At 48.7% G+C, this 14,425-nt stretch overlaps 1 protein-coding gene across 4 annotated transcripts in view; it reads right to left on the minus strand.

Moving 5' to 3' along the window:
- The window catches only part of KHDRBS2 (KH RNA binding domain containing, signal transduction associated 2), a 588,641-nt gene that overhangs the window by 214,919 nt on the left and 359,297 nt on the right, over positions 1 to 14,425 (minus strand). The window lies entirely within an intron of this gene.

Genomic DNA, 14,425 nt, shown 5'->3' on the forward strand with positions numbered 1-14,425 from the left:
CGGAAGTACAAGGGGGATGCGGAAATCTATCCGGGCAGAAGAACTGAAGCTTCTGTTTTCTGCGGGGGAAAGGGATCGGTGATCGGGAACCATGTTCCCTTTCACTGATCCCAGGGCTACCGGGGGATACAACGGGGACGTGGGGGCGTGCCTGCGATCGAGGGCAGGAGCGCACCCAAGCGCGGGAGCACTGCAGAGCTGCCGCCCGGACGTGAGCTTCAAGTCCGGGCGGCGGAAATGGTTAAGCTGTGAACAACCAGATTTACCAGACATTTTTGTGGTCCTTACTCCCCATACCTAACAAGCACTACAATGCTTTCCTTATGAAAAGTATTTGAAGAATGAGAAGAAAAACTCAGCCTGCATCACATTAGGACAGTTGAGTGTATAAACAATTATTTAAACCTCTTGTAAGCCAACTATCAGTGGCGTCCCTACCATGGGGCGGCCAGGAGCGCTCCGCTCCGGGTGTCATCTCCAGGGGGGGTGTCATCAAGGCCTCCCCAGAAGCCTTGATGACACAGGAGGGGAAGCAGCGCTGAAGGAGGGGTGGCAGCGTCGGCGGGGAGGGGGGAAATACCCCCCACATCTCCCTCACCTGGGTCCCCTCCTTCGGCGCTTCCCCTCCACGGGCGCTGGCAACGGGCACTGACAGGGCGGCTGATAGCCGCCCTCAGTTTACCCGAGCAGGGCTACGGGAAGATGGCCGCCGAAGCCCGCACTGGAGACAAAAATAGACGGCAAGATGGCCGCCGATGCCATCTTGCCGTCTATTTTTGTGTCCAGTGCGGGCTTCGGCGGCCATCTTCCCGTAGCCCTGCACTGATGACGCAGCAGGAGACGGCGCGGGACATTCAAGAAGAGGAGCTGCGGAGAGAGAGGCTGCCTGGGATTCGGAAGAGAGGTTTCATATGCAGGTAAGTGAATGTTTTTTTTTTCTTTTACAGGTGCACCGGCCACCCACCACTGCTGCCCACCTACCCACCGCTGCTGCCCACCTGCCCACCAGGCTACCCACCAGCAGTAGTGCCCACCTACCCACCGCTGCTGGCCACCTACCCACCCCACCTACCCACCACTGCTGCCCACCTACCCACCAGGCTACCCACCAGCAGCAGTGCCCACCTACCCACCGCTGCTGGCCACCTACCCACCCCACCTACCCACCACTGCTGCCCACCTACCCACCGCTGCTGCCTACCTACCCACCACTGCTGCCCACCTACCCAGCAGGCTACCCACCTTCCCACCAGGCTACCCAGCAGGCTACCCACCACTGCTGCCCACCTACCCACCGCTGCTGCCCACCTACCCACCAGGCTACCCAGCAGGCTACCCACCGCTGCTGCCCACCTACCCACCGCTGCTGCCCACCTACCCACCACTGCTGCCCACCTACCCACCACTGCTGCCCACCACTGCTGCCCACCTACCCACCAGGCTACCCAGCAGGCTACCCACCACTGCTGCCCACCTACCCACCACTGCTGCCCACCTACCCACCACTGCTACCCACCACTGCTGCCCACCTACCCACCAGGCTACCCAGCAGGCTGCCCACCTACCCACCAGGCTACCCACCACTGCTGCCCACCTACCCACCACTGCTACCCACCTACCCACCAGGCTACCCAGCAGGCTGCCCACCTACCCACCAGGCTACCCACCACTGCTGCCCACCTACGCACCACTGCTTCCCACCTACGCACCACTGCTGCCCACCTACCCACCACTGCTGCCCACCTACCCACCAGGCTACCCAGCAGGCTGCCCACCTACCCACCACTGCTGCCCACCTACCCACCAGGCTACCCAGCAGGCTGCCCACCTACCCACCACTGCTGCCCACCTACCCACCACTGCTACCCAGCAGGCTGCCCACCTACCCAGCAGGCTGCCCACCTACCCACCACTGCTGCCCACCTACCCACCAGGCTACCCAGCAGGCTGCCCACCTACCCACCAGGCTACCCACCACTGCTGCCCACCTACGCACCACTGCTACCCACCTACGCACCACTGCTGCCCACCTACCCACCACTGCTGCCCACCTACCCACCACTGCTGCCCACCTACCCACCAGGCTACCCAGCAGGCTGCCCACCTACCCACCACTGCTGCCCACCTACCCACCACTGCTACCCAGCAGGCTGCCCACCTACCCACCAGGCTACCCAGCAGGCTGCCCACCTACCTACCACTGCTGCCCACCTACCCACCAGGCTACCCAGCAGGCTACCCACCTACCCACTGCTGCTGCCCACCTACCCACCACTGCTGCCCACCTACCCACCAGGCTACCCAGCAGGCTACCCACCACTGCTGCCCACCTACCCACCGCTGCTGCCCACCTACCCACCAGGCTACCCACCACTGCTGCCCACCTACCCACCGCTGCTGCCCACCTACCCACCACTGCTGCCCACCACTGCTGCCCACCTACCCACCAGGCTACCCAGCAGGCTACCCACCACTGCTGCCCACCTACCCACCACTGCTGCCCACCTACCCACCACTGCTACCCACCACTGCTGCCCACCTACCCACCAGGCTACCCAGCAGGCTGCCCACCTACCCACCAGGCTACCCACCACTGCTGCCCACCTACGCACCACTGCTACCCACCTACCCACCACTGCTGCCCACCTATCCACTACTGCTGCCCACCTACCCACCAGGCTACCCAGCAGGCTGCCCACCTACCCACCACTGCTGCCCACCTACCCACCACTGCTACCCAGCAGGCTGCCCACCTACCCACCAGGCTACCCAGCAGGCTGCCCACCTACCCACCACTGCTGCCCACCTACCCACCAGGCTACCCAGCAGGCTACCCATCTACCCACTGCTGCTGCCCACCTACCCACCACTGCTGCCCACCTACCCACCAGGCTACCCAGCAGGCTACCCACCACTGCTGCCCACCTACCCACCACTGCTGCCAACCTACCCACCGCTGCTACCCACCAGGCTACCCACCACTGCTGCCCACCTACCCACCGCTGCTGCCCACCTACCCACCACTGCTGCCCACCTACCCACCAGGCTACCCAGCAGGCTACCCACCACTGCTGCCCACCTACCCACCACTGCTGCCCTCCTACCCACCACTGCTACCCACCACTGCTGCCCACCTACCCACCAGGCTACCCAGCAGGCTGCCCACCTACCCACAAGGCTACGCACCACTGCTGCCCACCTACGCACTACTGCTACCCACCTACCCACCACTGCTGCCCACTTACCCACCACTGCTGCCCACCTACCCACCAGGCTACCCAGCAGGCTGCCCACCTACCCACCACTGCTACCCAGCAGGCTGCCCACCTACCCACCAGGCTACCCAGCAGGCTGGCCACCTACCCACCACTGCTGCCCCCCTACCCACCAGGCTACCCACCATGCTACCCACCACTGCTGCCCACCTACCCACCAGGCTACCCAGCAGGCTGCCCACCTACCCACCAGGCTACCCAGCAGGCTGCCCACCTACCCACCACTGCTGCCCCCCTACCCACCACTGCTACCCAGCAGGCTGCCCACCTACCCACTAGGCAATCGGGCTGCTCACCCTTCACCACCTACCCACCAGGCTATCAGCTTGCCAACACTCAAATCTGCTACCGATATTGTGTATTTTGTGGTCAGATCTGCTAGCGACATTGTGTATTTTGTGGTCAGATTAACTGCCGACATTGTGTAGTTTGTGGTCAGTTTAACTACCGTCATTGTGTATTTTGTGGTTAGTTTAACTACCGTCATTGTGTATTTTGTGGTCAGTTTAACTACCGTCATTGTGTATTTTGTGGTCAGTTTAACTACCGTCATTGTGTATTTTCTGGTCAGTTTAACTACCGATATTGTGTATTTTGTGGTGAAATCTGGTTCTGACATTGTGTATGTTCTGGTCAAATCTACCGCAAGATTGAATGATTTTTTTTCTGGTCAAATCTGCCGACATGATTGAATGTATTTTCTTGTGAAATCTGCTCACATAACGTGTAATGTCTGGTGAAATGTTCTCGCATTACGTGTATTTTATGTTGAAAGCTTCTGACATTTTGTGTATTTTCTGGAAAAAAGCTGCGCAATGATGGGAATTTTCTGGAGAAAGGTTGACTAAAACTTGGGTGCACTTTTAAATTATCTCCGCCCCATCCGGTCATAGCCACGCCCATTTTTTCGCCGCGGCGCGCCGCAGGTGGTGTACCATGGGTGGGGGGTGTCTTTCAATACCTAGCACCGGGTGTCAAATGCCCTAGGTACGCCACTGCCAACTATAAATCCATAATTACTGATACTAAGCCTATATAGCATATTAACGTATAATAACCTTACTATTGACCAGCTGAGATAGCTTATTTAATTGACAGGTTACTCGCTGGTTAAAGAGTCAGACCAAAAGTTCAAAGATACTTAGATTACAAGGGAAATGAGGAATAATTTGCATAGCCCACTCAATATACTAGTTAAGAAAAGAAAAAGAAGACCCAGAACAACAGCACCACTCAAGAATAAGCAAAAATTTATTGGTACATAATTACAATGTTTATATAGGACATTTATTGAATATTCAAATGAATAAAAACACTAAAAACAGGCCACATTTTCCCATACTAAACAGCTGCAAACAATCCTGCCAAATGAATGACCTATACACTGAATTGAATACATATATATGTGTGTGTATGTTTCTATATGTGTGTGTCTATAAACCACTAAATCACATATGTGTATAGGTCAGGTCTAGATGAAAAAATATTGAATGAATAAATATACCTTGGTGGGCATCAATAAGAGCCCAACAATGGTTGAACCTGGGTTCAGTAAAGTGCAGAAGTGAAAAATATAAATATAAATATACATACAAGATACATCACATAGGACCATATACTAAAAAGTGCAATGCAAAACACAAGTGAAAATAGCAAAGGCTGCAAATCAATGAACAATGCATATATCTCGGAGCAGCCTATATCTGAAGTGCATAAGAGGTAGTGCGCAAAGAAGATACTTAGCCCAGGGAGCAATGGAGGATAGACCAGGCAGTGCGGCTGAAGATGGGAAAAGGGTCCCCTCAAAACATTCCCAGCAGCTCCGCGGGCGTTACCCCGCTTTGAAAGGAGGACAGGTCCTCTCCTCCTTTCAAAGCGGGGTAACGCCCGCGGAGCTGCTGGGAATGTTTTGAGGGGACCCTTTTCCCATCTTCAGCCGCACTGCCTGGTCTATCCTCCATTGCTCCCTGGGCTAAGTATATTCTTTGCGCACTACCTCTTATGCACTTCAGATATAGGCTGCTCCGAGATATATGCATTGTTCATTGATTTGCAGCCTGTGCTATTTTCACTTGTGTTTTGCATTGCACTTTTTAGTATATGGTCCTATGTGATGTATCTTGTATGTATATTTATATTTATATTTTTCACTTCTGCACTTTACTGAACCCGGGTTCAACCATTGTTGGGCTCTTATTGATGCCCACCAAGGTATATTTATTCATTCAATATTTTTTCATCTAGACCTGACCTATACACATATGTGATTTAGTGGTTTATAGACACACACATATAGAAACATACACACACATATATATGTATTCAATTCAGTGTATAGGTCATTCATTTGGCAGGATTGTTTGCAGCTGTTTAGTATGGGAAAATGTGGCCTGTTTTTAGTGTTTTTATTCATTTGAATATTCAATAAATGTCCTATATAAACATTGTAATTATGTACCAATAAATTTTTGCTTATTCTTGAGTGGTGCTGTTGTTCTGGGTCTTCTTTTTCTTTTCTTAACATTTATCGTTTTTGGCCCTAGCACACTCATTTACAATATATATTGCCTAGTGTTGCGGACATTATCTTTTCTGTCCACTCAATATACTAAGTGAGGCATTAATGATGTTGCTGAAACTTACACACTCTTCTTATTTTACGAAGGTAAAATTTTACTATACATACTATTACATGAGTCAGAAAGTAAACTGTATAAATAACAAGTCAGAATTAATATTGTATTATTATCTCTACACTACTGTAAATATTTGTTATTGGTCACTGTGTGTTGCATATCTCCAATGTTTGCTTCTATAGTCAGTGGCCTATATGCAATTATTATTTTTTTTCTCATAAGTTATCTCCTTGGTGATATATTCACACTTTATCGATAAAATGCATTTTAAGCCACCAGCAAGCAAAAAAATTACTCAGAATAATTTTGAGAGAATGCTAAAAAGTTATTTAAAACAGAAGCTGAAAAATTATTACCTAGGAGAAAACGTAGGAGAAAAACTGAATTGAATAAGGGCCAGTGTGGTTTCCATGGCCTTTGAGCTCATTAATAAAAGATAATAATACAAAACTGCATGCATTTGCAAGCTACTTTTGTTGATATAGCAGTTCAAATATTGGTCTTACTAAAACATAAACTATTACCATACAGGTCACTTGCAAGATCATTAAATTCTGCTTTAGCTGTGATGCACAGAAGCGGCTAATTAAGCATATAGTCAGACTCTCATATTTGTCAAATACAGCTTTTATTAACCTGTATCAGTCTTCGGGGATGCTGGTTTAGAGGTGACTTAGTACAATGAAACACCATGTACATAACCTAGCAGCATCAGCACTATTTATCTTCCTCAGTCAAAAGTCTTAACGATCGATCACTTCTGTTTGTCTGATGACATAAGCTTCTAAAGCCAGAAACCTGAGGTTCATTTAGTAGTATAGTGATTCTATCACAAAAGCAAAATGTTCAATATATTTATTCCCTGGTGATTCACAGATTGTTATTAAAGCTATGTTTCAAGATTTTGCTGAATAGCAGAATAGAAAAACAAAAGAACATGTTGTACATATTCATAAGTATTGAGTTCACTTGTGTTAAGTAGAGATGGCCCGAACCTCCGATTTTCGGTTTGTGAACTGGGTTCGCGAACTTCCGCAAAAGTTCAGTTCGCGTGAACTTTCGCGATCCGCAATAGACTTCAATGGGGAGGCGAACTTTGAAAACTAGAAACACTTATTCTGGCTACAAAGTGATGGAAAAGATGTTTCAAGGGGTCTAACACCTGGAGGGGGGCATGGCGGAGTGGGATAGATGTCAAAAGTCCTGGGGAAAAATCTGGATTTGACGCAAAGCAGCGCTTTAAGGGCCGAAATCACATTGAATGCTAAATTGCAGGCCTAAAGTGCTTTATAACATCTTGCATGTGTATACATCAATCAGGGAGTGTAATTAGAGTACTGCTTCACACTGACACATCAAACTCACTGTGTAACGCACCGCAGACAGCTGTTTGCGTAGTGATGGCCATGCTGGACTGGTGTGCACCATGGCCAAAGTACAGGCCATGGTGGTTTTCAAGCCCAGTGCTTTAAAACATCTTGCATGTGTATAAATCAATCAGGCAGTGTAATTAGAGTACTGCTTCACACTGACACACCAAACTCACTGTGTAATGCACCGCAAACAGCTTTTTCTGTAGTGACGGCCGTGCTGGACTGGTGCGCACCATGGCCAGAGTGCAGGCCATGGCGGTTTTCAAGCCCCTATGGTTGCCGGGCTGAGGTAGCTGAATGACAGAACAGTGACTGTCCAGCTGATCAAATTTGGTCTGTCCACAATGAAGCAATGACCTTATTATCTTGGGTGTGCCCCCCCCCGAGACACCCATATAGCCGGTGGTCATTGCTTCATTGTGATATGCAACCCTTTTCACCGCGGCAAGGTAATGATCATGAAGGGGAATTGGCACATGTACATGCCTTTTGTTTTGTTGTTGCAGCTGCAGTGCAGCCAGAAAAATTAGGCAGGCATGTACACGCACCAGCAAAATTACTATAGCGGCCGCTGCTAGCAGTGGCCTTAAAAATTCAGGAATCCACCTGGAGTTCTGGACCCTGTTGGTGGTGGTGGAGAAGGCAGTCAAGCGGCCTGCGGGCAGAGGTGCTGTGTGGGGAGCGACTTAGTCTTGGGGCAGGCAGTCACACGGTGTGCAGACAGAGATGCTGTGTGGGGACTGGGGCGGGCAGTAGGCCTCCGGGATCCATGCCTCATTCATTTTGATAAAGGTCAGGTACTGAACACTTTTGTGACTTAGGCAACTTCTCTTCTCAGTGACAATGCCTCCACCTGCGCTGAAGGTCCATTCTGATAGGACACTTGAGGCAGGGCAAGACAGAAGTTGGATGGCAAATTGGGACAGCTCTGGCCACAGGTCAAGCCTGGGCACCCAGTAGTCCAAGGGTGCTCATAGTGTCTACATCCACACTTAAGGCCAGGTAGTCGGCTACCTGCCGGTCCAGGCGTTGGTGGAGGGTGGATCCAGAAGCGCTAAGGCGAGGCGATGGACTAAAGAATGTCCGCATGTCCGACATCACCATGAGATCGCTGGAGCGTCCTGTCCTTGCCTGCGTGGACATGGGAGAAGGATTACTGGCAGTGGTACCTTTATTCCGTTGTGCTGTGACATCACCCTTAAATGCACTGTAAAGCATGTTCTGCAAGTGCTGCATCCTTTCTACCTTCTGGTGAGTTGGTAACATGTCCGCCACTTTGTGCCTAGGTCTAGTAACATGGCCACCCAGTACAGCTCATTCTCCTTGAGTTTTTTAATACAGGGGTCCTTCAACAGGCTGGACAGCATGAAAAACGCCATCTGTACAAAGTTCGATGCAGACGTACTATCCATATCCTCTTGCTCTTCCTCAGTGACGTCAGGTAAGTCCTCCTCCTCCCCCCAGCCATGAACAATACCACGGGAATGTCGAGCAGCACAAGCCCCCTGCGACGCCTGCTGCTGTTGTTCTTCTGTGGCCGCCTCCTCCTCCTCCAAAGAAACACCTTCCTCATCATCAAAGTCTGACTCCTCTTCCCTACACGACTCTTCCTCCCCCCCCCCCTCTGTGCTGCCGCAGGTGTTGAGGAAACATCTGGTTCTGCTGAAAATTTCTCCCACAACTGTTCCTTCCGTAACTGTACCTCTTCACGCTCCTCCACAGTTTGATACACCACTTTACGCATGGCACGTTCCAGGAAGTAAGCGTACGGGATCAAGTCACTGATGGTGCCTTCACTGCGACTCACCAGGTTGGTCACCTCCTCAAACGGCCGCATGAGCCTGCATGCATTTCGCATCAGTGTCCAGTTGTTGGGCCAGAAGATCCCCATCTCCCCAGATTGTTTCCTTCTACTAAAATTGTAGAGGTACTGGGTGACGGCTTTCTCCTGTCCTAGCAGGCGAGAGAACATAAGAAGGGTCGAATTCCAGCAAGTCGGGCTATCGCAAATGAGGCATCTTATCGGCAACTTGTTTCTCCACTGAATCTCGGCAAAGTGTGCCATGGCCATGAAAGACCGCCTGAAATGCCCACCCAACTTCCTGACCTGCTTCAGGACGTCCTCTAAGCCTTGGTACTTTGACACAAATCTTTGAATGACTACATTCAGCACATGTGCCATGCAGGGTACATGTGTCAGCTTTCCCAAATTCAACGCAGCAATGAGATTGCTGCCGTTGTCACACACCACGTTGCTGATCTCCAGCTGATGCGGGGTCAGCCACTGATCCACCTGTTTGTTAAGATCAGCCAGGAGAGCTGGTCCAGTGTGACTCTCCGCTTTGAGGCAAGACATGTCTAAGATGGCGTGATACCGTCGTACCTGGCATACAGCATAGGCCCTGGGGAGCTGGGGCTATGTAGCTGGAGAGGAGATCGCAGCACCAGTAGAGTTGAACTGCCACTTAGCCAAGGAGGAGGAGGATGATGACAGCGAAGAGGATGTAGCAGGAGAAGAGGAGGTGGCAGGAGGCCGGCCTGCAAGCCGTGGAGGTGTCACAAGTTGGTCCGCTGCACAGCAACGTACTCCCTGCTTACCATCGGTCACCAGGTTGACCCAATGGGCTGTGTAAGTAATGTACCTGCCCTGACCCTGCTTGGCAGACCAGGACCCTTGACCAAACGCTGTGTGCCAGAGGTGACACCACTTGCCTCTTAACTTCACGGTTCAGTTTGGGCATCGCATTTTTAGAGAAACAATTGCGGCCTGGCATCTTCCACTGCGGTGTCCCAATGGCCACAAATTTACGGAAGGCCTCAGAGTCCACCAGCTGGTATGGTAACAGCTGGCAAGCTAACAGTTCCGCCAAGCCAGCTGTCAGACGCTGGGCAAGGGGGTGACTGACAGAAATTGGCTTCTTCCACTCAAAGATTTCCTTCACAGACACCTGGCTGCTGTGGGCAGAGGAGCAGGAACCGCTCAAGGTTAGAGGTGGAGTGGAGGAGGTTGGCTGTGAAGGTGCAAGGGAGAAAGCGGCTGAAGATGATGCACCTGAAGGAGGAAGAGTAGAAGGAGTGTGGCTTTTCTTTTGTGTGCTGCTTTTGCTCAGGTGCTCTTCCTGTTACAGTTTGTGCCATTTCTCCATATGCCTTCGTAAGGCACTTGTCCCTACGTGGGTGTTGGCCTTTCCAAGGCTCAATTTTTGGAGGCAGAGAGAACAGATGGCATTGCTCCAATCTGAGGCAGACACATTTAAAAATATCCAAACCGCTGAGCCCCCATGGGGTGATGGCACTATGGAGGCATCAGCAGCTGACGTTGAAGGGCATGTTGTCTGGCTGTACATAGGTGGTGATACATGGCGCCGGACACTGCCACCAGCTGTTTCTGATGACGAGCTCCCCCTGCTTCTTTCAGGAACTTGTCTCCTCCTACTCCTCTCTGACTCCCCCTCTGCACTGTCCCCCCTGTTCATCTCCTCTATTGGGAACATACGTGGGATCCATATCATCGTCATCATCATAATCATCCTGCCCAGCTTCGCTTGCCTCAGACACCTCCAAAACTGCACCAACAGCAGGTACTTCATCATCCCCCTCCGCACACATTACGTCCATAGTGTTGCCTAACTCAGACATATGAGGTGGTGTAACTTGCTTAGCACCTTCATCTGGTTGTATAAATAATGGCTGTGCATCAGTGATTTCCCCACCAAATAACTCCTGCGAACTGTCAAATGCAGCGGATGTGGTACTTGGAGTAGCGCTGGTGGCTGCGGAAAATTAGATGTTCTGTGTTAAATAGTCAACCACGTCCTGACAATCTTGGGAGTTGATGGGACGTGCCTTCTTAAGCACTGTACTTTGGTCCAGGGCCACACCAAATCACAGTGGGTATTACAATGTGCACCTGTCACACACAGACAGGTACCAGACAAGCACAGTGGCACTGCGTGCACTCACGTAGGTGAGTAGGTGCACAGTGAACAACAGGTGGGTATATGCAGGGGGTATTACAATGTGCACCTGTCACACACAGATAGGTACCGGACAGACACATTGACACTGCGTGCACTCACGTAGGTGGGTGGGTACACAGTGAACAACATGTAGGTATATGCAGTGGGTATTACAATGTGCACCTGTCACACACACAGGTAGTAGTCACTGAATGTGTTGGGCCTGGCAGTGGCACACACAGTAGGAATTAGTAAGGCTGTCTATGCAACACAAGTGTCAGTGGGACACACAGAAAAAAATGTATCACAAGAACAAGATTAGCTCTCAAAAGAGCTGCTGTGCTTTTTTAGCAATAAGAATGAGAAAGGAGCAAGCTAACAAGCCTACAAGAGCCTAACTAAGCTTTCCCTATGAGAGTCTGCAGCAGCTATCCCTTCACTAATTACTGCAGGCACACGAGTGAGTGAAAAGCCTGACGCTGCCTGCCTTTTATAAAGGGGGGGGGGGGCTCCAGGAGGGAGTGTAGCCTAATTGGGTACAATGTGCCTGCTGACTGTGATGTAGAGGGTCAAAGTTGACCCTCATGATGCACTATGGGGGCAAACCGAACTTCCGGAAAAGTTTGCAGTTCTCCGCGGACGCGAACCCCGGAAGTTCGCCGGGAACCGTTCGCCGGCAAACCGTTCGGGCCATCTCTAGTGTTAAGTAACTATGCTTTTGATGAGCATTGCACTGAGGAGTTGAGACATACAACATTTCCATTTTACATTGTGATTCATACATGTACTTTATTATTAATTATTTAAGTTAATCAATCATTGCCTTAGTGTGTAGCTGATACTTACATAGATCACAGTAAAGATAAAAGCCAATGACATTCAACATTCACGAATTGAAAGAAATACAAAAGACATAATTGAAGCATTCATGTCTGGATATGACATACCTATTATTACACTTATTTTATAAGCAATCATGTAAAGAAAAGGAAAAATTCTGTGCTACATAAAATACAGAGGTTTGGAAAATGGAGCAAGCACCTAAGAAGAGGAAGATGATGTAGTGCAGAATGTGTTAAGGTAGATAGAGAGGATTTATATGTTATTAGTGATAAACACACATTTTACATAATCATAATTTGGCATTGTAATTTGTAATTATGGTGCAAAATCATTATACAAAAAAAAAAAAAAACATAATCAGGATCCGTAATTTCACAGTTACATACCTTATCATTACATGCCTAGCAATTGTTTTGTGAATGTAGCATGTTTGGGTGCTTTGCTATTAATCATTAAAGTCGGAGTGAAATTACCCCAAGTTACAAATGGATTATGCAAAAAATAAATAGAATCTCTAAATTATCATTACGTGCAGCCATATTTGCAAAGTTTTATGCAAGATTTAGCGTAATCGTAATTAGCAGATTACAGCAATCATCACTTAATATTACCACTATTATCTGTTGAGCAAGAACATCTGTGATAGCATCTCAACTACAGACAAACTACAGACAAATTCAAAATGCCCTTGAAACCCAAGTACATGACCCTCTGCTCCTTTACCCAATGGCTTCTTGTCCTATTACTGATCTGAACACCCTGAATTTTACTTGCTGTTCTTGAAGCTTTACCCTTTTTCTTTCCTTTCAGCTTATTATCTACCTGTAGAGATGGTATTCTGCTTCCCTAATCAAATTTCTCCCGGGGTAATCAGTTCATCTGCTGTCCAAAACATATATGCACTTAATATACTTCCTTTCCATTTTCATCAGTTGTATTAGTTGTATTAAACTTGTATTGGGAAAGGGTGTGTGTGTGTGTGTGTGTGTGTGTGTGTGTGTGTGTGTGTGTGTGTGTGTGTGTGTGTGTGTGTGTGTGTGTGTGTGTGTGTGTGCGTGCGTGCGTGCGTGCGTGCGTGCGTGCGTGCGTGCGTGCGTGTGTGTGTGTGTGTGTATATTGGTGTTGGTGGGGGAGTTTAATTGTTTGACTTTTGTTTGACTTATTAAAAAGTACTTGCATAATGTTATTATGGCTAAGGCTGTGCAGAAGTGTAATAGCCAGACCCCAAATTACATCTCCCTCTGACTTGCTATGACTTGGAGGGGGGATAGTAAGTAATTAATGCCACTCAACATTTCAGCGGCAGCAGGGTGAGCCATCATTCAGCTTAGCCTGCACCAAATTAGTCGGGCGGTGAACTGCTATGAGTTTTTTTCATGTAATATGAACAATTATGGGAGAAAATTCTGCAAGAAAATGAACTGAATAGGAGCCAGGGGCACTTAAATTTGATATGTAGTTGCATCATTACATCATATACTTCAACCAAATAACAGTGGCAAAAAACTGGAACTGATAATACTATAGATTTCATAGCATGTTCATTATTAGACTCTAGTTATTTTTCATAAAACTATAAAAGTTCTTATTTTATTGTTTCAATTAAGAATAGGGTTTAAGTGGTTTTCACTTCATCACATTATGTTTATATTAAGATATTAAGGCTGATACACACTATGCAATTTTACTTCAGATTCTATGTCCAATCAAGAAAAAGATCAGATCGGGCAAAAAATATATACATCCGACTAACAGCCATTAAGCAATTCCAAACCCAAAATTGATCCCTTTCTCAATTGGAGGCAGAGATGGGATTTCGAATAGAAAGCAAGTCAAATCTGAAATTGTAATGAAGGTTGATTAAGGCAGGTGTGAGCATGGGAGTTGAGGAGTTACTTACCCAGAAGTCCGTTGGGCTCCTATGCGTATCACTCCACTCGCACGCGACCTATGGGACACATTCCACTACTCACTACTGCAGTTCCGCCTTCTGGCTTGAAGGAGGAAGTGCATTCCATAGGTCGTGTGTGAGTGGATTGATGCGCATACAAGCCCGACGGACTTTTGGGCAAGTAACCCCTCCTCTCGCATGCTCACACCTGCCTTAATCAACCTTCATTACAATTTCAATTTCTAGTGGCTTACTACTCAAAAGCCTATATTTCTGATCGGAGGCAAATCAGACATGCTGGAAAATATCGATCAAAATACTTCCTTTCGATCATTTTTTGCTCATATTCAAAGGGAAAAATGATCAGAAATCGATCAGAATATCGGAAAAAAAAATCAGCTATTCTAGGAAACTTCTAAATCCGACTGATGTTTGACAAAGCTGGTTC

Source organism: Hyperolius riggenbachi, chromosome 4, assembly GCF_040937935.1.
Source record: "Hyperolius riggenbachi isolate aHypRig1 chromosome 4, aHypRig1.pri, whole genome shotgun sequence".
Lineage (NCBI taxonomy): Eukaryota > Metazoa > Chordata > Amphibia > Anura > Hyperoliidae > Hyperolius > Hyperolius riggenbachi.